The sequence below is a fragment of the Mesoplodon mirus genome, assembly GCF_964341445.2.
Source record: "Mesoplodon mirus genome assembly, chromosome: 7".
In the NCBI taxonomy this organism is placed as follows: Eukaryota; Metazoa; Chordata; class Mammalia; order Artiodactyla; family Ziphiidae; genus Mesoplodon; species Mesoplodon mirus.
Window position 1 is genome coordinate 69,207,406 of NC_138983.1, and position 25,528 is coordinate 69,232,933.

Here is a 25,528-nt window from a genome sequence, read left to right on the forward strand (position 1 = left end):
TTCCCTCACCTTGTCTCTTGACAGAGAAACTGGGAAGTATTAAAGCACCGGTAGGTGCTGTTGGGGGAGAGTAGCAGTCTATTCGCTCCAGACACTGCAAACTGATGCATAGTTTGTTGTTCTATCAGTGTTCTATATACTCATAACCTTGACCAATCCACAACTTTCTTTCAGGCATATCTGGGTTTCATCTCCTGCTTAGTATCCCTGAGATAATTTATAAATTTTCCCCTTTTGGTTGCATAGGATATTTAACCCCCTTTAACGCTAAATCAAACTATTCTCAAGAAACAACCCACATCAAGAACTGAGACGAATTCACTCAATGTGGAAGACTTGCCAGAAGAACACAACTAAGGACCTCCCTTAAGGTTGTGAGTATACGATTTCATAGAATATCTCAATGCAGGAAGTCTTTCTGAAAACTTAAAAGTTCTCCTTTTAGACCATGATTATTCCTCTATCTTGTTTTTAGTGAGCAAACACTCAACAAGCCTTAAAATTTGACAAATCCTAATTCACGTTTAGTAAACTGCTGGGTCAATAAAGATTATAATTTCTTTCCAATTATCTTATCTTCATCACCTCACAAGAGTAAAACTAATTCCAAATTTCCTCAGTTTCTTTGATTGCATAAAATGGATGAGAGTGCTCTTAGTTCATATAAGAAACCCAATGAGGACTCTTTAGTCCTTAATCAAAAAGGTGACCCTGCATACAACTTAAGGAACACATGTTAGGTATTACTCTACAGCTTGGCAAGCAGCATACATACTAATTGAAAACAAACTATCTCTAAATGAAAGAAAGGACAGAAAGGATGGAGGGAAAGGAAGAAAGGGAAGTAGAGGGAGAAAGGAAAGGAAGGAAGACGCATCACACTAAAAAATCACTTTATAGAAATGTGATTTCAAAGAGTTTTCCAACCTCCAAAACTAAAAACATCATATACCATAATTGAAACCTAATTCATGTGATTCCTTGTTCTAGAAGATATAAGGATGCTACTTGGTCATGGTTACAATGAGACCTTTCTAAAGGTATCCCATGTAAAATATAGAGTGTGATACATAGATGATTATTTTCATATATTTCTATATTAATTGTTACCCAGATAAAGCAAAATTATTCTCACTGGTTTTTTACCTGGGAGGTACCCATTTCCTAAAATTCTTACAGTTGTCCTTAGAATGCATTGAATTGAAATCAATAAAATTGAAACAGATTAGGGGAAAAAAAAAACTATAGAACTCCTTTTAAATTACTATTGTCAGACCCAAACAAGTATTTCCACATCTTAAAACACTGTCTTCAAATCCATTTTGTGATTTTACAAAGATCTCCTATTTCAGTCATTTCCTATTTCACTAATTTCTTTCCTTTTTGTCTCCTCTTCTCAATTACTGCAGTGAAATTGGAGGGACAGGTATTTCTTCCATTTGTTCAACCATATCTTCTCCTCAGAAAGCTCCAGGCGCTCAAAGTTTACTGACACTCAGCTCTCTTGTTTACACCCACATTTTTCATGCTTTACTTTCTCAGCCGTCCGCCAGATATTGCCTTGCAGCTATCTATTCTGTGACTGCAAGTCCAGGGAAAAATTCTCTGTAACTAGTCACAAAATCAACAGTGGATTCCACATACTGCCACTACCAGGGACAAAGCCCAAAATGTTTCCATCCCTTAAAGCTGTCAACCATTCAGTGAGTGTGCACTTGATGCTGTATCAGGTATCAAATTATGTGCAACCAATCTCACCTTAAAACAACCCATTCTAATTGATGATGCCATATATATGTAATAACTGGAAGAAAAATAATATTCACAAGAGGAATAACACCAGTATTTCTTTTGTACTATGTTCAATGAAACTCAGAACACTAGTGGTAATAATTAAAAACCAAGTCATAGGCTTGTTACCAGCTGCCACAGCTTGAAGAAAAAAATAATCTATATTCTGCCTAATGTAGGCAGTTATAGGGGTGCAGACCTGGATTCCATCGATGCTATTGCTTAATTATCTACTATACGTGGGTCAAAAAGGTAAAAATAATAATTAACTGTCAAACATACCTTTTTGTTGTATTTGTATTTTCGAAAGGTATAAAAGAGCCCAAAGGTGAAATAAAAATAGAAAATCTGCTTTTATGAATGAATTCATTCACTTAAGTTTATATGAAACTGTGTGAGCTGAAAAGAAAGAGCTAACTCCAGTACAGCTTGTAACCAAAGAAAACTCCACCCACATAAACTGTCTAGTAACAAATCAATTTTTAAACCCTTAGGTTAGGGACCATCTTTTTTTCTCTTGCAAGCACTTGCTAAGCAAATAATAATAAAAACAGGAATTACATCATGTGGACAAACTTTTTGACTGATTAAACATTAAAAATAAGCCTTTTTTGCCAGTCATCGATGGAAGATAATGCTTAGGAAATTAATCTTTTTACACAATAATTGCCTTGCATCTTTGAAAAACTCCAGTAAGAAATACGAAGAGAGAGAGAGAGAGAGAGAGAGAGAGAGAGAGAGAGAGAGAGAGAGAGAGAGTAGGGCAAAAGGGAAGGAGAGACGAAGAGAGGGAGAAAGAAGAGAATGCAGAAAATATTTTTATCTTCACTGGAAATACTTAACTCACATTTTAATGTTAGGAGATGGCAAAAATTTGGTGAAATGCTAAGCATTTATACCCATACCCCAAGATAACATAAAATATGTACTTCAGATAAAACTATGTGCTGAAAGTGATGTGTAGAGACAAGCATACAACAAAATGCACTAGATTTTGATTATTCAAACAATCTTTATAAACTGAAGAGTTACTAAAAATATTTCTATCTAAATGCTTGAGTAAGTCAATGACTTTATTTTTTCCTGAATTATAAACAGACTATCTTTCACATCTTATAGATTATTAGATTATAAAATAATAGCTAGCTGTGCATACTTAGTACATTTATGGACACTCCCTCATTTCCCTGTATTTGAGAACACCACTCAGTTCAAATTATGGCTTTATTTCCCCTTCTCTATATGCATTTAATTCCTTTAAATATTAATAAAATCTATGTAAGAATACTGGAAAATGATTAACCCTATCTTCTTGGTTAAAAACAAGTTCAGAGAGCAGCTTTTGGGGGGAATATTCAAATTTATTAGCCGTTCTTAGCAAACTGCCCTCAAGCCCCACGTTGTTTCCAATCTCAAGTTAGGAAGAATTTTTCTCCAACAGGCCCTGAATCCCTTTAATGTTGACTCTTGTGCTGCTCTACTCCACCTTCAAATGTAGCCAGTAACTTCAGCTTTACTACAGCTTTACTATAAAAATATGAAAGAACCATAACAGCATCTAAAAAAGAGCTGTTGGCACTATATTAGTTTAGAAAAAACCTTAAACTGAATACTAATGCAAAATTTAAGGATAGTTTGCCTAGTTGCCAAAAGAGTTACAATAAGTATTTTGCCATAATGTATAAGTTATCTTGAAGGCATCTGAGACTATTACTGTGTAAGATACAGAAAAAGTCCCCAAAGTGTCATTGTTCTCATGAGGTTTTTCGATATAAATAAATCATCAACATACTATCTTCACTGAAACACTGTCCTCTGATTAGAGGATTGCCTTAATATGTGCAGAAACATTATAAAGAGACCATTCTGCTTCTTTAGTAAGTCAACTTCCTTGACTGGCATCCAATATGGATCCACCTCACACCAAATTCCACTTTACAGGGAATATCGTGACTGTAAGGTTCCGGTTAAACATTCGAACAGAATCAATACAGTTTTACTTCCCTTTTCCCTTATTACCACAACCAAGTTTTTAGAGTTGAAAAGGAAACCAAGATCAAATTTAGATACGTTGTTTGAAATTAGCAAAGATGAAACACTTCAGTGCCAGACAAAAGCCCTGATTTTAAGAGTAGGTTTTTGCCTTCCCTGAAATGCCTAGCTCAGGCAGTGTATTTTTATGCCTGCAGATATTGGCATGTTTCACATTTAAGATTATGACACACCAACTTATTTCGAAATTTTTAAAATCCTCCACTGCGCATGTTTCAAGTGCTTCATGACTATCACTGATAATTGAGCAATTAACTTGAAATTACCAAATGTGCTGTGATGGCACAATATGTAGTAAGCAACATGAAAAAATAAAGAGCAGAGGAACTTAGTACAGTGAAAAAAAATTAATAAAGGGTAAAATAGGCCATAATAATAATAGTACTGAGGAAGTTTTAATGGTCCCAGGTCTTAGTAGTTTAATCGTGCCAGTAAAATGGTTTAATGAAATAAGTCCAGAGTATTACAAATTTTTAGAGCAGTTTATTCTGGTGCTACAAAAAGGAAGCTTCTTTCTAACTGGTCTTGTGTAATACACAGGGATTAGTTCAAAAAGTAAGTGTGGGAGTTTCATTAGACAAAAAAGGACAAAACAATTAGGTTAAAAATCCTGACAGGCAGATTCTTAAGAAACACAAACTTTCAAAAAAAAATAGATGTAAAGTCTTCCTTTAAGACAGGCAAAGCAAAAACTCTAGGGCTAAAGCTGACTCAAGAAGTCATCAAGCTATTGTGAACATATATGCAAATCAAAAATTAAGATATATGGCTTGACATCAAGAGGGAAGGATGAAATTCAGCTATACTAAGAAAATCAGAATGCCTCTTCACTGCTCATCTCATCAAGGTCTCTAATACTGGGCTTTTCTGGCTAAAACCATAGTATGACTGTGAAGAGTAGCTCTTTAGTACTTAAATATAGCCAGTGAAGCAAATTCCATAAACCTAAATCCTACCTTATTTCAGTGGCAGGCCATCTTAAAGGTTTGCAAGAAAAACCAACAATTTAGAAAGTCAGAGAGTAAAAAGAGATTCAAAGTACAGCAAGTAAAAGGACACTATTAAAAAACATTTTTTTTCTCAAAATTCCATCAATATTGCTCCAAAACACCACTAGGAGATTAAAAATAGGCCAGGCTGTCCTTTCAGGTATAACTTAGAAACAGAAAGTGGAGAAAGCAAAAAGAACAAGTATCTAAGGGCACTAGTATTAAAATTTAAAAGCTTAAAATGTAACGGATATACACATTCAGATTAGCAAACTGCTTTCAATTAAAGTAGATTTCTGGCCACAGTTCACAAATGTATAGTAGCTGTGTGTATTAATGTAGATACTTCAAATGTCAGAATATCTCTAATTAACATGAGCACACAACTGTAAAACTAAGAAGACACAATTTTAAATTCCTTACATTCCCAGCATTAATGCTTTCATGGGGCAGCTCCCGTTGTCATGGAAAATGGCATTCAAGCCCTATTTGTGGATTTTCACAGCTCATCTTTTTTATTTACCTGCTCTATGTCAAGATTAGCCTGGAATAATATTTTTTAAAGATAATGCACTTAGACCTACTTGTCCTTAAAATCACAGATGTTCTCACTGAGGGAGCTTTGGTCTGGGCTACGCTCAGTTTGAAACAAATTTCTCTCCATTTTAAAATACCACAAAGAGATGATTTCATGATTCTTTTTGTTTGTTTCCTAAAAATCTATGCAATTCAAAAAATTTCAGCTGAAGCATGACATGTGGAGTTTGGAAATAGGGGGATAGGAGAATGTCAGGAAGGAGCAAATGATCGAGGAACATGAGGAAATAAAGCGGTAGAAGGTTCTCCAAAATCTCCTGCCTGACTTACTCTACCTAAACTTTTCAAAAATATTTGTACAGCAACCAAGTAGAGACTGAGATAGTGATCAAACAACAAAAGAAAGAGAGCTAAAATATTCTCTGAGAGAAGACAGATTGGTGTTATGGAAAGAGCATGGAATTTATACTATGAATCCCTTGGTTTGAGTCCTGCCACTCTGCAAAAATAAGGATAATTCCTACTCATCTCACAGAGTTTTATGAAATTTAGCCAGTTTAATGTCTGCAAAAGCAAGTGTTATGCTGAATTAAGATATTGTTGTCATTATTAACTCAAGCATGGAGCTAAGCAATAATCATTTTTGTACCAATAAAATACTTCCAGACTTTTTCAGAGAAAAAACTGCTATTAGAGACCATGAACAGAGACAGAATTTTATAAAAAGGAATTCATTATCAAATTTCTAAAAAGGCTTGGGAACCTGAAAAAGCAGGCTATCTAATTCTCTGTTTTGTTGTTGTTATTGTCATTGTTTTTAACCAATCATTTACTGCCCTGGTAAAACTGAAAGGACAGAATTAATTAATTACATTTTAATTAGAGATAAAAAAATTAAATGTGGGATATTAACATGCAAAACAAGGTCTTCTTATACAATGCCTACTTTGGGAAAAGAAAAAAGGTCGTTTTATTTTTTAAAAAGAAAAAAAAAGTTAGAATAAGATGCTTTCAGCTTCTGAAAAGATAACCATTTTCCTTCACAGTGTTTTCCTACTCTGACCTAGGTAGTAGATGTAAGTAGGTAAGATTCCAATCGGTTCTCACACACCTTTGGTGTGGCCTATTCATTATGGATGTGCAAAACAATATCCCACCTCCTTATCTCACAGACCTGCTTCTGCATACCTTACTAAGAAACCTTCCCGTGGCCATGAGGTATAACTTTCTGCCTTAGATCATGTAGCAAATAAGCAGGTCCAAAACATGGAAATTAAAGTTCCTAAAAGAAGCCATTGTCACTGATCTCATTTGCCTGTTTTTAGGCTAGACTAGATGAATATTTCTACTGTTTTAGCTGCCTCATCATTCAGATGAAGTGGCAGACAGTTTCTGCAATAATTAAAAGAAGTGAGAATGCAAGCATTCTGGATGCCATGTTAATTTTATTTGACTTATCTTAGTCATAGTATCCTGCTACATTTCTTTAATAAGAAGGTTCCATAGTCAGGAGATGGCCGGAACAAAACTTGAGACCACTGACCAAAGGAACAACAAACTCCACACCCTAAACTATCATATGGAAATTCTCAAGTCTGGAAAACAATTACTTTAGGCCTGTGTGATTACTATGACTTCTACCTAAGTGATTAGACAAAATCTCACTAGAGCTTTTTGGGTTTTTTTTAAGTTGAACTCCAGAAATAACCATATGAAAACTACACCCACAGTGCCCCTTCTATTTTTTAGCCTCTCTCTTTGTCAGGTCACAAGAAAAAAAATTCAGCTAATTGGATCAGCTCTGTTCAAAGCTAGTCTATGCATATCTGGTTGGGGTATTGCTGGATGGCTGGTGGGCAGGGGGCGGTAGAGAGGAGAAAAATTCAGGAAACAGAGCCTTTAGGTGATGAGAAATGTAGACTATATTTTGATTAAGGCCATCTTGGTTGAAATGCTGGTAATTGTCTTGTATTTGTAGTTTAAAAACATTAATCATCCTAAAAACTTACTATAGGGAATGACTGAGTGATACGCGAGAAGAGAGAAAGGAAGTAAATGAAAGGATAAAGCAACAAAGACAAGATTTGGACAGTTCAAAATTATTTCCCTTCACACAGATTTCTAATAGGATAAGCTCAGCTCCTTGGAACCATCCTTTTTCTCGAGAGCCCTTCAAAGATACTTTACATTTCTTTCTCCATCTTCTTTGCCTCCTAATCCTCACTGTGATACCTTGCACAAATTAAAAGCTTATATTTAATCCAAATGAACCATGGAGTTTAATATTTTGTGTTTTACATAAGAATTCAGTCTTCAAATAATACAATATGAATTGATAGTCTCATAAAAATAACATCTTATTCATTCTTAAAACATTAAAAAATATACAAAATGTGTTAAGCTATATTAAATATTCACATCTATTTTTTTAAGATGGTTCAAAATACCTGCCCCAATCAATGCTACTACTAAAAGAAAGGTAAAGCTGGTTTTAAATAAATTTTCACTGCTCTCTGTTTAAATACTGAATCACTTAAACTCTAACTTATAATGTTACTTTTTTTTCAAATACTTTCCTAGAGGTTTATTCCCTAAAATTCCTTTATAGTAGTACAATAACAGAGGAAAAGTTTCTTCTGTTTTTGTGGTTATTGAATGTAAAGATCACCTTAGATATCAATGGTTTGGTACAATGTACACACATAAATATATCTTAAACTCAAGTTACTTAAATATGGTCTTATATACACACAAACATTTTTAATACCAGCCACATACTCTAAACTACTTTTATATTAATAAATACATAACAATTTAAAGTATTTTCATTGATCATTAAAGTTCATTCAATATTTTTTCTTGAAATTGACCTTCTTTCCTGAGAAAAATTATCTTTGTTCTCCAAAATACCATTTAAAATATAATAGCTTTTTGAGGATGGTGAAAAAGACAGGAATACCCCAATTTTGATATACGTTATACATTCACTAAATGAGTCTTTGGTTCCTTAATACATAATCTCCTCAAGTACTGACAGCTCTTTGAATTCTGTATCATCTCACATCTTTTCAATGAGCACAGGCACATAGAACTTTTCAAGTCCAGACAACCAGAAAACTGTAAGAAGTTATCAAGGTAAATTATTCATGTGCAGACAGACTAGCCCCTTTAAGGTAATCCATTCCTATAATTGAGCCCCATCTTCAAAAAGTAAGATATTTATTGTTTCAGCCTCTTGTAATTGGCCCTGCCATTGTGTTATTTCACTGGAAATCACAACAGAGGCTTTTTTCACCCTCGGATATTTTTCTATACTCCTTTTAAGAAAACACTTACAAAAAACTAATAACACTTTAAAAATACTGTAACTGTTCTCATCACACAATGAGAAGAGTAGTAAGAGTAATAAATAAGCCAATACTTACAAATACGCACAAAAAAATCAGCTCCAGCACCCAGAAATCACTGGTAAATTGCCTTTGAATTCATGAAAGTGACCTGAAAGTTTAGACAAAAAAAGGAAATGAAACAGGGTTAGTAAATTGCATTTACTTGCTTTATTAAAGAATACATTCTGGCTACAAATTACACTATTTTTTAACTCGGTCAGTTGTCTACTCTAACAACTTTTTCCAAGATGATAATACCAAAAGAAACAATTCATTCATTGTTCTTCATCAAAGAATACAACATCTCCATCCATTATGGCTTTTAAAATACTGTCAGTAATAAAGTGGTGTTTAAAAATATGAATAAGTAAAAACAAAAGCAAGAAAAAATTTTAAGGGAATAAAGGCTTACAAGTTACATTTGAAAAACTGTTTATGTCTGCAAGTTAAAACGAATTAGCTTCACAGAAAATATCTCAGATATGTCCAACAGGAATACCTTGAAGGTAGACTAAATATGAAAAGATGCAGTTTTAGTTCTGCCCAAGATGTGGAATCCATTTAGATGCTTAGGCTATATACAATGCATTCTGTATGAGCCACAATTCAATTCAAAATTCTTTTCCTTGCACACACTTTAGTTCTGGCTGAAGAGGTAACAGATGCAACTCAAACATACAGAGCTAGCCTTGTAAAAAGTTTTAACTAGCACAATGACTCACTTTATGCCTCTAAATATCTATGGTTTCCTCTCTCCAGAACCCCCATGCATTAGAAAGTAGTTCTGTAGTTTATTTTTATTGTTTGGTCTAAATACAGCACATTTTTGGTTCCATGAAAACAAAGAAACTTTGTTGCAAAAGCCGTACTCTTTCCAAAAAGTTAGGATGGCTATGAGTAGTGTTCAAGTGAAAATAATAATGGAGCTTGGGTTCCTAATTTAGGTCAGAAACTTTCCTAGACTCTGGGGATTGGTTTGAGTCAATCCACATATTTTAAATACAGCCAGTAAACATCTAGGTTAGTTAACTAACCTAGTTAGTTAGCTAACTAGATTTAAATAAAATTCATTAAAAAAATAGATCTTGTTCAACATCATTTATAGGAACTACTACTCCCAATATTGCATTTATAGCACAAATGGCCATAATAGATTAGGTATTGGCCTCTGAAATTAAGTTGAGATATGAAATAAATATACAGCTCAGCCCTTCCCCAGCTCCTATAACATGCTTTTGCCTAAGTGACCCATATAATTTATTCTATTTTCTAGTCAGGATTGATAGATAATAAAGTCCTGGGCATTTGGACAGCTTTAAGTATCCATATGCTTCCTCACCAGACCTCTTTCTCTCTGTAGGAAATGGTGCCTCAGGCTTCCCCAATCCAATTTCACCAGTTTCTAGCAACTCTGCAATGGCTACTTCTATGGATGCGAGAAGTACAAAAGAGTCCGCCCTGAGGAAGGTAGCTCTGTCATTTATTTTTGGTATTATACCCTTTACCTCCTCATGACTTTCTGATGTTTTGGGATTCAGTAGAGCAATTTTACCTGGGACACCACACAACCCAATGTGGACACACTCTGTGTACTAGTCAAAGCCAGAAAAGAATTCTTGTTCTGATATAAGCTATTCTCACATTTTATCTGACCCTGAATTAAAAATTATAACTGAAGTTATCCATAAAGTAAATCTCTAGCAAAATGCTGTATATCCAAAAGCCTAAAGTCTGGAAGAATCTAAAAGTGTTCTTAAGTGCTCACATACTTTTAAAAGGATCTCACCTTGTCTTTCTAGCAACTATTCTTTTAAAAGCATGAATTGGAATTATGCAATATATATTATACATCCCATTTCTTCACTTGCATTTAAACAATGGAGGACAAAATAAAAGGCATCCAGATAACATTGTGACTGATGTATGTCTCATCTTTTTCAGTTAAGATCTCTAACTCTGGAGATATTTTAAATTTAGAATAAGTCAGATTCCAGAGATTTAGGGAAAATAGTATTTTAACATTCGTCAATATGAAGTCAATAAATCTCATTTGTCATATAAGTCCAGTCTTGCTGCACATTTTATTTTATTTTATTTTATTTTTTTTGCGGTACGCGGGCCTCTCACTGTTGTGGCCTCTCCAGTTGAGGAGCACAGGCTCCGGACACGCAAGCCCAGCGGCCATGGCTCACAGGCCCAGCCGCTCCGCGGCATGTGGGATCTTCCCGGACCGGGGCACGAACCGTGTCCCCTGCATCAGCAGGCGGACTCTCAACCACTGCGCCGCCAGGGAAGCCCCTTGCTGCATATTTTAAAAGCAACTCTGAATCTCATTATCAACTGATTTATACTATTGGTGAATTTTGCAGCGAACAAGTTTAAAAGTATAAGCTTCTAAAATCACAGTTCACTATTATAAAAAAACAAATAAAACCACACTAAGTGAAGTCAGACAGAGAAAGACAAATATCATATGATATCACTCATATGTGGAATCCAATTTTAAAAAATAAAGATACAAATGAACTTATTTACAAAACAGAAACGGACTTATAGATATCGAGAACAAACTTGGGGCTACCAAAGGGGAAAGGTCGGGGGAGGGATAAATCAGGAGCTTGGGATGAACACACACACACTACTATGTATAAGACAGATAACCAACAAGGACCTACTGTATAGCACAGGGAACTCTACTCAATATTCTGTGATAACCTATATGAGAAAAGAATCTAAAAAAGAATGAATATATGTATATCTATAACTGAATCACTTTGCTGTACACCTGAAACTAACACAACATTGTAAATTAACTATACTCCAATAAAATTAAAATTAAAAAAAAAAGACTTTAATGCATACTTCCTCCTGTAGAGAATTTAGGAATAAACAAGCAACATTTTATGATGGGCAAAAATTAAGAATCACCTCACAAGAATTAACACACAACTTGAAGTAAGCTACTTCTTCAAGAACAAGAAAAGTTTAAGCTGAAGAAAACATTTCCAAAATAAAATTGGCAACTTTGGTCCTGAGGGCAGCACAAAAGTAAGAAGATAGAGATGGAAATACCATCTGATCTGGAAAATCACAATATGTTTAGTAAAATGAATCTTCAGAAGACCCAATCACCATGGATTGTTCCACTCCTCTACTAGTTCATTCATTCATTCAGCAAATGTTGATCATGGGTTAAAGATTTCACTGGACAATATGGTCACAAATTTTTTAAATAAATAAAATCATTACGTTGTACACCTAAAACTAATACAATGCTATATGTCAATTACATCTCAATTGATAAATAAATAAATATTTTTAAATCATGGCCTTTGTCCTAAAAGTCTTTTCAAACAATCAGTAATCCAACCGTGGGGACCTCCCTGGTGGTTCAGTAGTAGAGGATCCACCTTACACTGAAGGGGACGCAGGTTCAATCCCTGGTGAGGGAACTAAGATCCCACATGCCTCAACAAAGATCCCGCGTGCCGCAACTAAGATCCGTTGCAGCCAAAAATAAATAAATAAATAAATATTAATAAATAAATAATAAATCTTTAAAAAAAAAAAATAATCCAACCTGGACAACAAACTATTACGTCTGACCATGGTGCTGACATCCTCCATATTATTTGGTTACCAAATCTTTTGCATATTCTTAATTTACTAAATAAAAAGTGCATTGTAGCTAGTGGGAAGCAGCTGCATAGCACAGGGAGATCAGCTCGGTGCTTTGTGACCACCTAGAGGGGTGGGATAGGGAGGGTGGGAGGGAGACGCAAGAGGGAAGAGATATGGGGATATATGTATATGTATAGCTGATTCACTTTGCTATAAAGCAGAAACTAACACACAATTGTAGAGCAATTATACTCCAATAAAGATGTTAAAAAAGAAAGTGCATTGCTACAAACTCTTCAATATAAAAATGAACAAAGAATATAAAGAGTAAATTTACAAATGAAGAAATACAAATGTCCAATAACAAAAATATGCAGTCTCCCTAATAATCAAGTAAATGTAAATAAAGTATTTTCACCTAAAATATTGGCAAAATATCTTGTAAACTGGACAAAAACTAGCATTTATGAGGATGTGGAAAAATAAACACTTTCAGGTCCCATTCATGGGATTATAAATTGGGTACTTTTCTGAATGGTAATTTGACAGAAAGTGTTAATTTTTTTTTTTTTTTTTTTTTTTTTTGCGGTACGCGGGCCTCTCACTGTTGTGGCCTCTCCCATTGCGGAGCACAGGCTCTGGACACGCAGGCTCAGCGGCCTTGGCTCACGGGCCCAGCCGCTCTGCGGCATGTGGGATCCTCCCGGACCGGGGCACGAACCCGTGTCCCCTGCATCGGCAGGCAGACTCTCTACCACTGCACCACCAGGAAAGCCCCAGAAAGTGTTAATATTTTTAACATCAATATCCTTTGAGTTTGAAAGGCTATTTCCAAAATTATCCTAAGGAACTAATCACAAAAATGTTAAAAGACATATACATGTAATATGCATGCTCATCACAGCATTTTTCTAACAGCCCCAAATTGGAAATAACCTACTAACTGCGTAAGTAAATTATGGTACATATATATAACAGTACTCTGTAATCATTAAAAATTATGATATAAATCTATATTTAATGATATTAAAAGATGGCCACAAAATATTGTTGAATAAAAAATAACATGTATAATAAGAGCTAATTTATAGAAAATCAAATGTGTATATACACACATGCATACAAAGTAAAGGACAATTTAACAAAAATGTTAACACTGAGTGAGATATGGGCTTATTTTTACTTTTTTATTCTTATGAGTTGGTGTTATTTAGATTTTTTTAATCCTTAACATGTCTAATTTGTCCCAAAACAAAAAAGCTATTTCTAAAATTCACTATATCACTTATACATTCAAAAGTAGTCACCAAATCCAGACTAACGTGCTATTAATCTAGCAGCAAAAGCCAAATATTAATATTAGTTACAAAAAGAAAAACCTCTGAATTACAAGGCAACTTCAAACAAGTATCTTGACATCAAATGAAGAAGCCATAAAGATTTTCACAAAGTATGTCCCCCTCTACCAAAAATAGGTAACAGAGCAAAGGTAAACAGAAAATAAAAACACTGCCGCCTCCTTGTATAATTAGACTTTAAAAGCTTTCAAGCTAAATTTTTAAATCCTGCTTAAAGCTGTCTCTAAACCACACCCATTTCTCTTTTTAATCCCCATCCCTTCTTTTTTTTTTTCTAAGCAAGAAGGTTCAACTGGGTGGTTGGATTAAATGACCTTCCAACTCTGAGAGTCAATAACCTAAGGCATTTTTTTTTTTTTTTTTTTTTGCGGTATGCGGGCCTCTCACTGTTGTGGCCTCTCCCGTTGCGGAGTACAGGCTCCGGATGCGCAGGCTCAGCGGCCATGGCTCACGGGCCCAGCCGCTCCGCAGCATGTGGGATCCTCCCGGACCGGGGCACGAACCCGCATCCCCTGCATCGGCAGGCGGACTCTCAACCACTGCGCCACCAGGGAGGCCCCCTAAGGCATTTTTTAAAGTACCAAAATGCTTCCAAAAACACCTGTAACAAAATTTTGTCCACCTTTATATTAAATTGTAGCATCACATGTTTAAAACTCAAGTCAAGGATTGATTCTTTGGTTTAATAATGTTATGTTATATATAATGAACCACTCAGTTAAAACAACTACATTTAAAGCATTTATTTTCTCAACTAACTTTTGGAAAGATATCAATGCCTGGTCTTTCATACATCAAAATAAAAATTAGAGAGACATTAAAAAATATCCTGTATGCAGGATATAAAACTCATACAAATGAGTTTTCCTGCAGATGTGATTTTTGCATTAAAACTGCTACTCTCTCCCAAGTTGCATCAATTAAAAAAAATGCAAAACCCTCCATAATATTATCTTTTGCTCTTTATAGCATTGCTAGGCTGAAGCCATGTTTCTTGAACTCCATCATTCTTAGCTTTCCTTTTCCTCTTAATAATTATACTAAATTATGTACAATTTGAACTATGAAATGTGAAAATGAAATGTGAAATTCATCTTGCAAAGGAACTGATACTAAGCTAATGCACAATTTTTTAAAAATGCAATTACTAATAATTAAGAATATCACAATAGTGAAGGGGAAAATGAGGTTTCACTTATTGATATTTACATCTTCTAAGGCAAAAATAAGAGTATTTCTGATGTATCAAGGAAGACAACTTAGATGCTACCTAGTATAACACTCCGCTTTCCTGGAACAAAAACCTATTTCCTCAAAGAAATAGGAATTTCTCCTATTTTAAAAAATCTCCAAAGATAGTTACTACTGAAGCATACTGCTAGTTGCCTGTTTATATAGTCAATGCTGCTCAACCTATATCTTCAATATGATTCCAGTATTAAGGGCCACAGTTTAGAAGGGATGTTGACAAGCATTCATAAGAGAATGGCTAAGAAATTTTAGAGGAAACATGTTACATTAAAATGGTTGCATGCTCTAAAGGTGGTTAGTTGGACTGAACTTTGGAGATTATCTAATCCAGTGATCCTCAAACTCTTTGGCCTCAGGACTCCTTTACATTTCTAAAAATTATTCAGAGTCCCAAAGAGCTATGGTTATATTTATCAATAGTTATTATATCTGAAATTAAAGCTAAGAAAAAATTTAAATAGTTATTAATTCATTTAAAATAAAATGATTAAGTAATAATCATTTAGTGATGAACTTATTACACGGTAACATAAATAACATAATTTTAAAATACAAGCATATTTTACAAAAAAAAAATTAGAAGACTGGCATTGTTTTGCATTTTTAAAAATCTCAAATGCCTGGTTCAATAAAAGACAGTTGGATTCTCATAGGTGCTACTGCATTCAATCTGTTGTGATATGTTGGTTTGACAGAAGTATGTGAAAAATATCCATCTTCACACAGATATGAAGTTGGAAAGAGGCAGATTTTTTAACAGCCTTTCAAGATAATTGTAGCTATTCTTCTTTAGTACCATACCAAAATTTGACAAGTAATAGTTTCTCAAAGGTTAAGTGCAATATGGAATCTGAAACCTGAATATCAATGAACTTTTTATGTTCTGTTACTTTAAAAACCACTGGTCTTGGGATTCCCTGGTGGCGCAGTGGTTGAGAGTCCGCCTGCCGATGCAGGGGACACGGGTTCATGCCCCGGTCCGGGAAGATACCGCATGCTGTGGCGCGGCTGGGCCCCTGAGCCATGGCTGCTGAGCCTGCGCGTCCGGAGCCTGTGCTCCACAACAGGAGAAGCCACAACGGTGAGAGGCCCACGTACCACAAAACAAACAAACAAACAAAAAAAACCCCACTGGTCTTTAAATGCATCTTTTACCCATGCATGTTTTTGCAACATCATACATTGGTTCACTTGGAGAATATTGGGTCACTTGAGTTGTGCAGATGTTCAAAACGTTGATGTATTTCATTATTCAATATTTTTAAAAATCACATTTGTTAATATCACCAATTGTTAATATCACCAATCTTATTAAAGTTTTTAAATATTGGAAAGCCATCAAGCTCATGGTAGCGGATACAAGTTTTCCAAACAACTAATTTTCTCTTGAAAGCTCAAATTTTATTATTGACAACAAATAGTGTCAGTTGATTTTCCTAAAATGGGAGGCTCACTTTGCTTATTTTTGAGAATACATCTGCCAAGTATCCACAGTTTGAATAACAATTGTGTGTCTGTTAGTCATTCTTTCAAGTAAAAATGACGTTCTATGAAAAAAAACAGTTAGTTCAGCTTGAAACTCAATCATGCAAGTGATTTTTTCTCAAGGTAACTACAGTACTTGAGTAGGTAGCATAAGTGCTTTATTCATAATTCCCATTTCATCACAGACTATTAAAAATATACTTAAGGGTCAAGAATTAATAAAATCAATAATTTGTACTGCTTCATCTGCAACATTCTTAAGCAAAACTAGGTTTTTTTTTTCTGTGAATGGTGATTATTTTAAAAAATGCAATGACTACTAACAAAATTTGGTGCCACTGCCTTGATCTGTGCTAAGGCACCAGCGGTCCTGCCCAAAATTGCTTTGCATCCTCAGTGTAAATGGCAACACATTGAAAAAGGCAAATAGCATCTTAGTATTATGATGAAAATAGTTTTGATTTTTTAGACCCCTTGAAAGGGTGTCAGAGGTCCCCATACAGGACCCCATTTTTTTAAAATTTATTTATTTGTTTTTTGTTTTGTTTTTTTTTTTTTTGCGGTACGCGGGCCTCTCACTGTTGTGGCCTCTCCCATTGCGGAGCACAGGCTCCGGACGCACGGGCTCAGCGGCCATGGCTCACGGACCCAGCCGCTCCGCGGCATGTGGGATCTTCCCGGACCGGGGCACAAACCCGTGTCCCCTGCATCGGCAGGAGGACTCTCAACCACTGCGCCACCAGGGAAGCCCCAGGACCCCATTTTGATAACTGCTTATCTACTCTGATAATCCATTTTGCAGCTAAGGAAACTATCTAGTTTAATATTTTCAAGCCAACAAAGGAAAGGTAATATCTAGCACAGTGAGTGTAATGTGATTGAAAGTTACTTTTTCTTCTTTCCAAAATAAAAAATAACACTAGTGGGTGGGAATTACAAGGTAGTGAATTTTAGCTCAGTCCAGACAAATCTTTAAAAGCAATATAATAAGTTGCCTCGCAAAAAATAGATCTGTTCCTGAGTTTGTCAAAGTTAAGGCTGGATGACTCTTTGCCAGGGATGCTGTAGAAAGAATTCTTACCCTAAGTTTAAAGTTGTATCAAAACTTAACTAATTATATAATCACTTAGAAAGCTTTTATAAAATTTGAATTTCTAGGCCCCACCCCAAAACCTACTAAACCAGAATCTCCTTGAGTGGGCCGAGAGTTTCCAGTTTTTTGAAAGCTCCTGTGGTGACTGTTAAAGCCCACCTAGCTGCAGATGGTGTTCAAGAACTGTTGTACCAGTTCACCTCTAAACTCACTACCACTTCAACATTCTATAATTTTATATTTTATCCACACCCACTGGAAGTATACCCTTAAACTTTAATGTAACATTTCCTAAGCCTACTTTCACACATTATAGATGGTCAGGATCAAGGTATTTCTGGGTCAGAAGAGGAGGAATTAATGTTGCATATCCTAGGCCTGTGAGTTCACCTCTGCCAGCGTATGTGGCAGAATAGTAAATCAGAGATAGAATTGACTAAGTTTGATATGTATTCACAACTGAGAAAACACATTAAAAAAAAAAGAATGATCAGTATAAAAACAGTACCTACATGAAAAATGAATGAGATTATTGAGAAGACAACGTGCCTTCCACTTTACAAAGGCAGCTTATTGCTATGAACCAAGACTAAAATATAGATCACAAACTTCCAAAACCTATTTATAGAATTACTACCATGTGACTTAATCCCCAAAACTCTTGTATCTTGAGGTCTTGATTACAGAAAAATTTCATATACTTCATAAACACAACATAAGGCAACTTGTCCACTTTACCAGAATCAAACAAAAATTTAGCAATAGGCCAAAAAAAATTTGCAATATATTTTGTAACTTTTCACTTAATAAACTTGTTCTCTTTTATCTCTTCTTTCTTCTCCTGCTTTCTTAGCAAAACATACTTCTTGGAAATAACACCTATTAATGTACTTTTTAATATCCCTTTTTTTTCTTGCAGCCTGACTGATTTCAGACATATATGATATCAGCTTAATAACAAAAGTCAGAGAAGGTCTTGTGTGAGAAGGACTGGAGAAAAAAGTGATCATCAAAACATAATCCTCAGACCCCTTATTTCAGAAGTACCAGGTTCCTTATTAAAACAAAAAATTTTTAAAAGAGGCCCCACCCATTCCTACTGATTCTGTAATTCCAAAAGCATGGCCTAGGAATTTATTTTAAAGCATAGCCCCCAGGTGATTCCTGTGCACACTAAAATTCAATAACTGCTGGGCTAAAGGGCAACTGTGTTAAATGAGGATAAGCTCACAAAAAATTTTGTGCAAAAAGAATTTTTTAAATAATTCTATAAAATGTTTTATCTTACTAAAAAGATTCTCAATGCTTTTGGATTTCTTATTTTTTTAATAAAATATTTTTTTAATGTAAGGATAAATTAGAAACTAGAATTTAACTTAAAAATTAAGGCTTAGTTATTGTAGAGTGGTTTTTTTTTTTTTGAGAATGATACATGCAATTCTCCAGCAATACAATTAACATTTCTGAGAGCCCACAGGATACATAACATGAATTGGAATCTCTGGGGATTCAGAATAACAAAGCACAATCCAAAATCTCCAGCAACTGACAATTTGGATTCAAATATCTCAATATTTGAGATAAATATTATATTTAGAATAGTCTCAACATTTGCAGTTGCATTATCATATCTGGAAGAAGGAGAGGATTCCATCCCTGCTGAGTTTTTTCTCCCTGAACTCTGCTCACAAAATAAAGTGGCAGAACATTTTTAAAGCAATCATTTAACAAAAGTTTGTAAATAAGTACTGATTTTTTAAGACCATAAATTTTTAAAAATAAATCTACTATTTTCTATAGGGTAAATTGATAGGCGAAAGAGATGGGGTTGTTATTTATACTTGTTCTAGGTAATTAAATCAAGATAAATTTAAAGACATCTAAAGAGGATCTGTTTTGATACTCATTTTAAGATACACTTCTTGTTACCACTCTCTGTACCACTCCCTCTTAACCACAAATAATGACTTCAGTAATGGAGCTCTGTAATTTAAAGTATCAGGCAAATAACACCAAGTTACTTAGATGAATTGACACCGCCTGTTGTGCAAATATGTACTTAGGATGAGATTATAAAAATAACAGCTGCATTATCAACAGCTCATCATTTACTGAATGTTTGCTCTGTGTTAAGCACTGGAAAAACAAAAATGAATGACACAGAGTTGGTGACTTCAAGGAGTCCACAACCTAGTAAAAGAGACAAATAATGACAGCTTTGTGTGAAGTACATGAGATGAAGAAAAATTATAAAACTATGTAATCCAATTTTCTGAAATAAATAATATGTATAGAAATTGGGGATGCTGCCACTTAACTCCCAAGGTTTTTGTGAGGATTAGAGATAAGAAAATGCTTCCTAGATGGGGTATGTCTTCTATAAATGTACTTCACTTTTTGCTTTTTCCCTGAGATTTCGTTGAAATGTGCCCAAGTCACAACTTACACAGATGACCTGGTGGCTAATATAACCACTCACTTTTTAAAGAAGAATGTCTTAAGGGTATATGACCTTGGCAATGCTACCCCATCATCACACTCAATAAATGGACACACTGCATGTCCTCAGGGAGCTCAGTCATACACTATGGATTAGTCCTTCCCAGACGTAATTAAGTCTTTTGCTCACTCTCAAAAACACAGAAACGGGGCTTCCCTGGTGGCGCAGTGGTTGAGAGTCCGCCTGCAGATGCAGGGGACACGGGTTCGTGCCCCAGTCCTGGAGGATCCCACATGCCGTGGAGTGGCTGGGCCTGTGAGCCAAGGCCGCTGAGCCTGCGCGTCCAGAGCCTGTGCTCCACAACGGGAGAGGCCACAACAGTGAGAGGCCCGCGTACCGTAAAAACAAACAAACAAACAAAAAAAAACACAGAAACAAATGAAGAGAATCATGTAGAGAGATACTGCTTATCCTTTTACTGTATGTCTTTCATAACAATTTAAAGATTTCACTCTGAAGTCCAGACAAGATCTGGCCTGGCATCTCTCAGAGTGCCTCACTTACTAAGTGAAAAATAGGAATACCAGGATGAGATGTACCCAAGTTTACAGGCACATAACTCACTTTGGACCACATGACAAGTTGGTGACAGAGCTTTCACTTTAAGTCAGAGTTTCCAATTACTGAGCTCACGTCTATTCTATGAGGAACATAAATGTCTCCTGCTACTTCATCTGTAAAATGGGATAGTTAGCATTCACTTCTCTCATACCATGTCAGTTTCATTACTTTGCCTTCACACTTAACTCATTTGGAAAAAGACACTTCATAAAATGGAAAGGGGTTAAATACCTGGGGTGAAATATATTTCTCTGGTGCTAGTACCTTCCCATTTCCCCCAACTCCAATCAACCACCAATTCCTGTATACTTCTTGTCCTGGAATTTTCCTAATTTCCCTTTTTTTTTTCTGATTCACAATGAGATTGATGGGACTCTGTGTGTGTGTGTCTGTGTCTACACGTGTGTAGATACACTTAGGAAAAATACTCTGCTACACAAGACATAATTCTCATTTCCTTACATTACTGCTCTCATGCCACCACTGGGACAAAAATCATTGCCTTTTTAATGTGAGAAGATGGAAGAAATGCACAGCGCTCTCCAATACTCAAATCCCAGCCCTAAATTTCATCCCTATCAATGCTGTTTCTGCAGAATTCACAATAAAAAAAGACTAGGCATTATTAAGCAATAAGTTGATATTTATTTTCTTATTAAATCGTCATAATTACTTTGTGATGGGATTACTATCCTCATTTAAAAAAAAAGAAAAAACTGAAACTCACTGGGATTAAATATTTACAAAGGTGGTAAGTGGCAAGGTTGGCACTCAAATTCACAATCTCTGGTTCCAAAGCTAGTGTACTTTCCATGTTTCATTTAAGTAGCATTCCTTAATATTTCAGGTCCTTTCAAAACGTATTGGTTCTGATGCTAAAAGAGCTTCATTTAAGAGATCCTAAATCCGGGCTTCCCTGGTGGCGCAGTGGTTGAGAGTCTGCCTGCCGATGCAGGGGACACAGGTTCGTGCCCTGGTCCTGGAGGATCCCACATGCCGTGGAGTGGCTGGGCCTGTGAGCCAAGGCCGCTGAGCCTGCGTGTCCAGAGCCTGTGCTCCACAACGGGAGAGGCCACAGCAGTGAGAGGCCCACATACCACAAAAAAAAAAAAGAGAGACCCTAAATCCCACCATTTCTATACATTGACCCTACTTCTTGCCCTTCAACCACCATATTTCTCTGGGACAGGCACTATGCCAAGTCCACACATCAGCCTATAATTCAAAGCCTCTTTCTTGCATTCTCTATTCCAGGGTAGCTTCCCAGAACAATTTTCCTGGATAGAGGAGTCTTTCTTCTAAAAAAAAAAAATGAAAATATTTAGCATATCTATCACACACAATAAGAAAACTTAAAGAGAAATATTCTAAGGTCAGTGATATTATTTTGTATGTTAAATAATTTAAATTTGAGATGGTTTTGAAAATTAAATATACATGCTTAATTCCTTTCCAATAATAAAATAATCTAAATAAATTTTAGGTTCAAAATGTGTAATGTAAAGTACAAGAGTTCAAACAGTATATTATTGGCACAGGAATACTAGGCAGATCAATAAACAACAGAAAATCTAGAAATAGATGACAATTTGTAGAAAAATTTAGTCCATAAGTGACACGTCAAATCAGTGGAGAAATGATAAACTATTCGACAAATGATGCTGGGAATGAGTAGACATTTGGAAAAAATAATATTGAATCTCTACCTCCACTTTACACTAAAGTAAATTCCAGATGGATTTTTTTAATGTAAAAACTAAAAAGAAAAATGACATTAAAACAAGGAAAAGATTAGTAAAATTGACTACACTGAAAATTTTAAACTTCTGTATTTAAAAAAAAAAAAAAAGATCATTAACAAAGTTAGAAGACAGACCACAAACCAGAAAAAAAAAAAAAGGTATATTTTTGGTATGGTATGACTAATGGGAACATCAAATCAATAAGAAAAAAAACAGAAAAATAGGCCACAAAAAGGAACAGAATATTTACAAATGAGAAAATGGAAAAAAGAAAATAAGCTAAAAAATGATTCAATATCACAATTTTTAAAATGTTAAGTAATACATTGATTCATATCTCAATACATGATAACAAAGATTTAAAATATTAGTAATATGTAATGTTCATGAGCATGAGGAATTGGGCATTCTCATTCACTGGTGAGAATGTAATACAGCACAACCTTTCTGGAGGGCAGTTTGACAATTCTGCATTCCCTATATCACTTATAGAAAAAATCAAACACTATGGAAAAGCCTAAGAAAAAAGTAAAAGATATTCTTTCCAATACATCCAAATTGTTTTGTTTTGTTTTGTTGCGTTACGCTGGCCTCTCACTGTTGTGGCCTCTCCCGTTGCGGAGCACAGGCTCCGGACGCACAGGCTCAGCGGCCATGGCTCACGGGCCCAGCAGCTCCGCGGCATGTGGGATCTTCCCAGCCTGGGGCACAAACCCATGTCCCCTGCATTGGCAGGCGGACTGTCAACCACTGCGCCACCAGGGAAGACCTACATCCAAATTTTAAATGTACATGTCCTTTGATACAAGAATTCTAGTTCTGTTTTATCCTAAGGAAACTATTGGACAAATGGGTAAAGAGCATATGTATAAAAATGTTCACTGAAATGTTGTTTATAATAGGAAGGAGCTGGAGACAACCAATGATTAATCAATATTCAAATAACTAGGGTACAACCACAAAATAGAGTACAATGCAGTCATTACAAAAATCCATATTTATAAAGAAGAAAGATACCCACAGCATATTGTTACTGAGGGAAAAAAAAAAAGGCTGAAGAAGCACATGTATTTTCTTCCAACTGTATAAAAACATATAAACTATTATATGGGTATGTACGCATATGAATACAAAAAAAGGATATATGGTAAAATGTTATTTATGAGTGTTCATATCTATATCTATACTTACATATGTGCATAAGTTAAAAAAGAAAGGATATGCAGCAAAAGATTATTAATGAATTCTGAGATTATCATTGAAATTTTCTCTTTTTTTCTCTATTCATTTCCTTATTTTCTGAATTTTTTATATGCCTTGACATTCTTTTTTGTATAATCAGAAAAGAAAGGATTTTTATTTTTAAATAAATTTAAAATGAGGTAAAGACTTAATTAATATTCAAACACAAATTTTTTTATACTAAACTATAACCCTAAAAAATCATGCTGGAAAAGATAATCCTAACTAATACCAGTAAGAATAACAATGCTAAATCTAAAATGGTAGGTTTAAATCTACTGTAGAGGGAAAATGACTAGATCTACCCTGGTTTAAAAAATTCAGTGTATGTGAATATACATATTGTACATGCACAAATAATGTATGTAAATATGTTACATCCATAACAACAGCATGATCTATTATTTGGTGATATTAGCATACTCTTCCTAAAACAGCAGTGTTTTAAATTGGCAAATTTAGTTAGAGCTTTCCTTCAAAATGTCCATCACTTTGACACAGCTCCACTTTCTAGAAATCTATCTTAAGGAATTAGTCATAAACACAAAAATAATTTTTGTACAAATACATTTATTCCAGTATTATTTAAAAGAGCAAAACAAAAGAGGCAGGTTATAGATCCTATTTAGGTAAAATAAGGATAGATATAAATGTGCTGACATAATAGGCACAGAAAAATTCTAAAGGGATACCCAGAAAATTCTTCATGGTGGAACAAAGATCTTGATTTTCCACTTTAACACATTTCCATATTTGAATTTTGGTCATAAGCATGATTACTTTTATCATTTAAAATGCAAAAGAATAAAAGAGATAAAATGGCAAAAATAATAATAATAATTTGAAGCAATTTATATCTAAAAATAAGAGAATGTCTAAGTAAGATATCATCCACTCACTAGGCATAACATTATGTGGTTATTAAAATTTTTATTTAGAACCCTGGGTAATAGCACAGAAAAATACTTATGTCATAACGTGAAGCAAAAAAAGGAATAAAAATTATATATAATACTTCTAAAAAAAAAAAAAAAGCCCGACGCTTAAGAAAACAACTGTGAGGAAATATTAATCTGTAACAAAGGCTGCCACTGGGTATAGGACTAGGAGTAAATTCTTTCTTTTCTTTCCACTTTTTGTACTTTTATAAATTTTCATAATGCTGAACATTTTTAAGTGGAAAAAATTAATTAAGCAGGAAAAAAGTATACTATTCTATTTTATACAGAGTTCACACCTTCAAATGTCACTATCTTGACCAACTTTCAAAGAGTTTTTTCTGAACTGTAATTAGCATACAAGTAAATCTCCTTAATTAGTAATGTGAGTTCTATATCCTATATCCAAAAATAAGGGAAAGTTTAAGTAAAATATAGCCCATTACCAGGCATAATATTATGTGTTAATTAAAACTTTCACTTAGAATCCTAGTTAACAGCATGGGAAAATACTCACGTGGCACACATCCACTCTACTGTATAATAAAGTTGTAATTTAGCCAAGAGAATTCCCTAACTTCCTTTGAATCAGCAATATTCCTGTGAAGTATGGAATAAGATAAACTACTTTTTCCTTGATAAGTAACTTCAGTTTCCTCATCTATAAAATGCACATAATAATATTATACTGCCTCACAGATTTATTGCTAACATTAAATGAGATAATAAGTGTAAATCAATTAGTACAGTCTCCTGGCACTTACTGTACTCAACAAATGGTAGCAATTATTACTATTATGAGCATGGTTGCCCTTAAAATATTTACTTACTCTCTCCTTTCTATTAGGATAAACTCTATGCAAGACTAATCGGAGTGAAAGAAGGATATATTTTTAATTAAAAATGAAGATTTAAGTATCAGAATCAACTTAAAATCATAAGAGTGTATGAAAAATACAAAATTTATATATGGGAAATT

At 34.6% G+C, this 25,528-nt stretch overlaps 1 protein-coding gene across 3 annotated transcripts in view; it reads right to left on the bottom strand.

The window, feature by feature from the left end:
* The window catches only part of SOX6 (SRY-box transcription factor 6), a 636,354-nt gene that overhangs the window by 527,094 nt on the left and 83,732 nt on the right, over window positions 1–25,528 (bottom strand). For all 3 annotated transcript variants that reach the window (XM_082628665.1, XM_082628667.1, XM_082628666.1), the window contains exon 2: window positions 8,795–8,867. The gene's annotated coding sequence lies outside the window, so the exon portion shown is untranslated. The remainder of the gene's footprint in view (window positions 1–8,794; window positions 8,868–25,528) is intronic.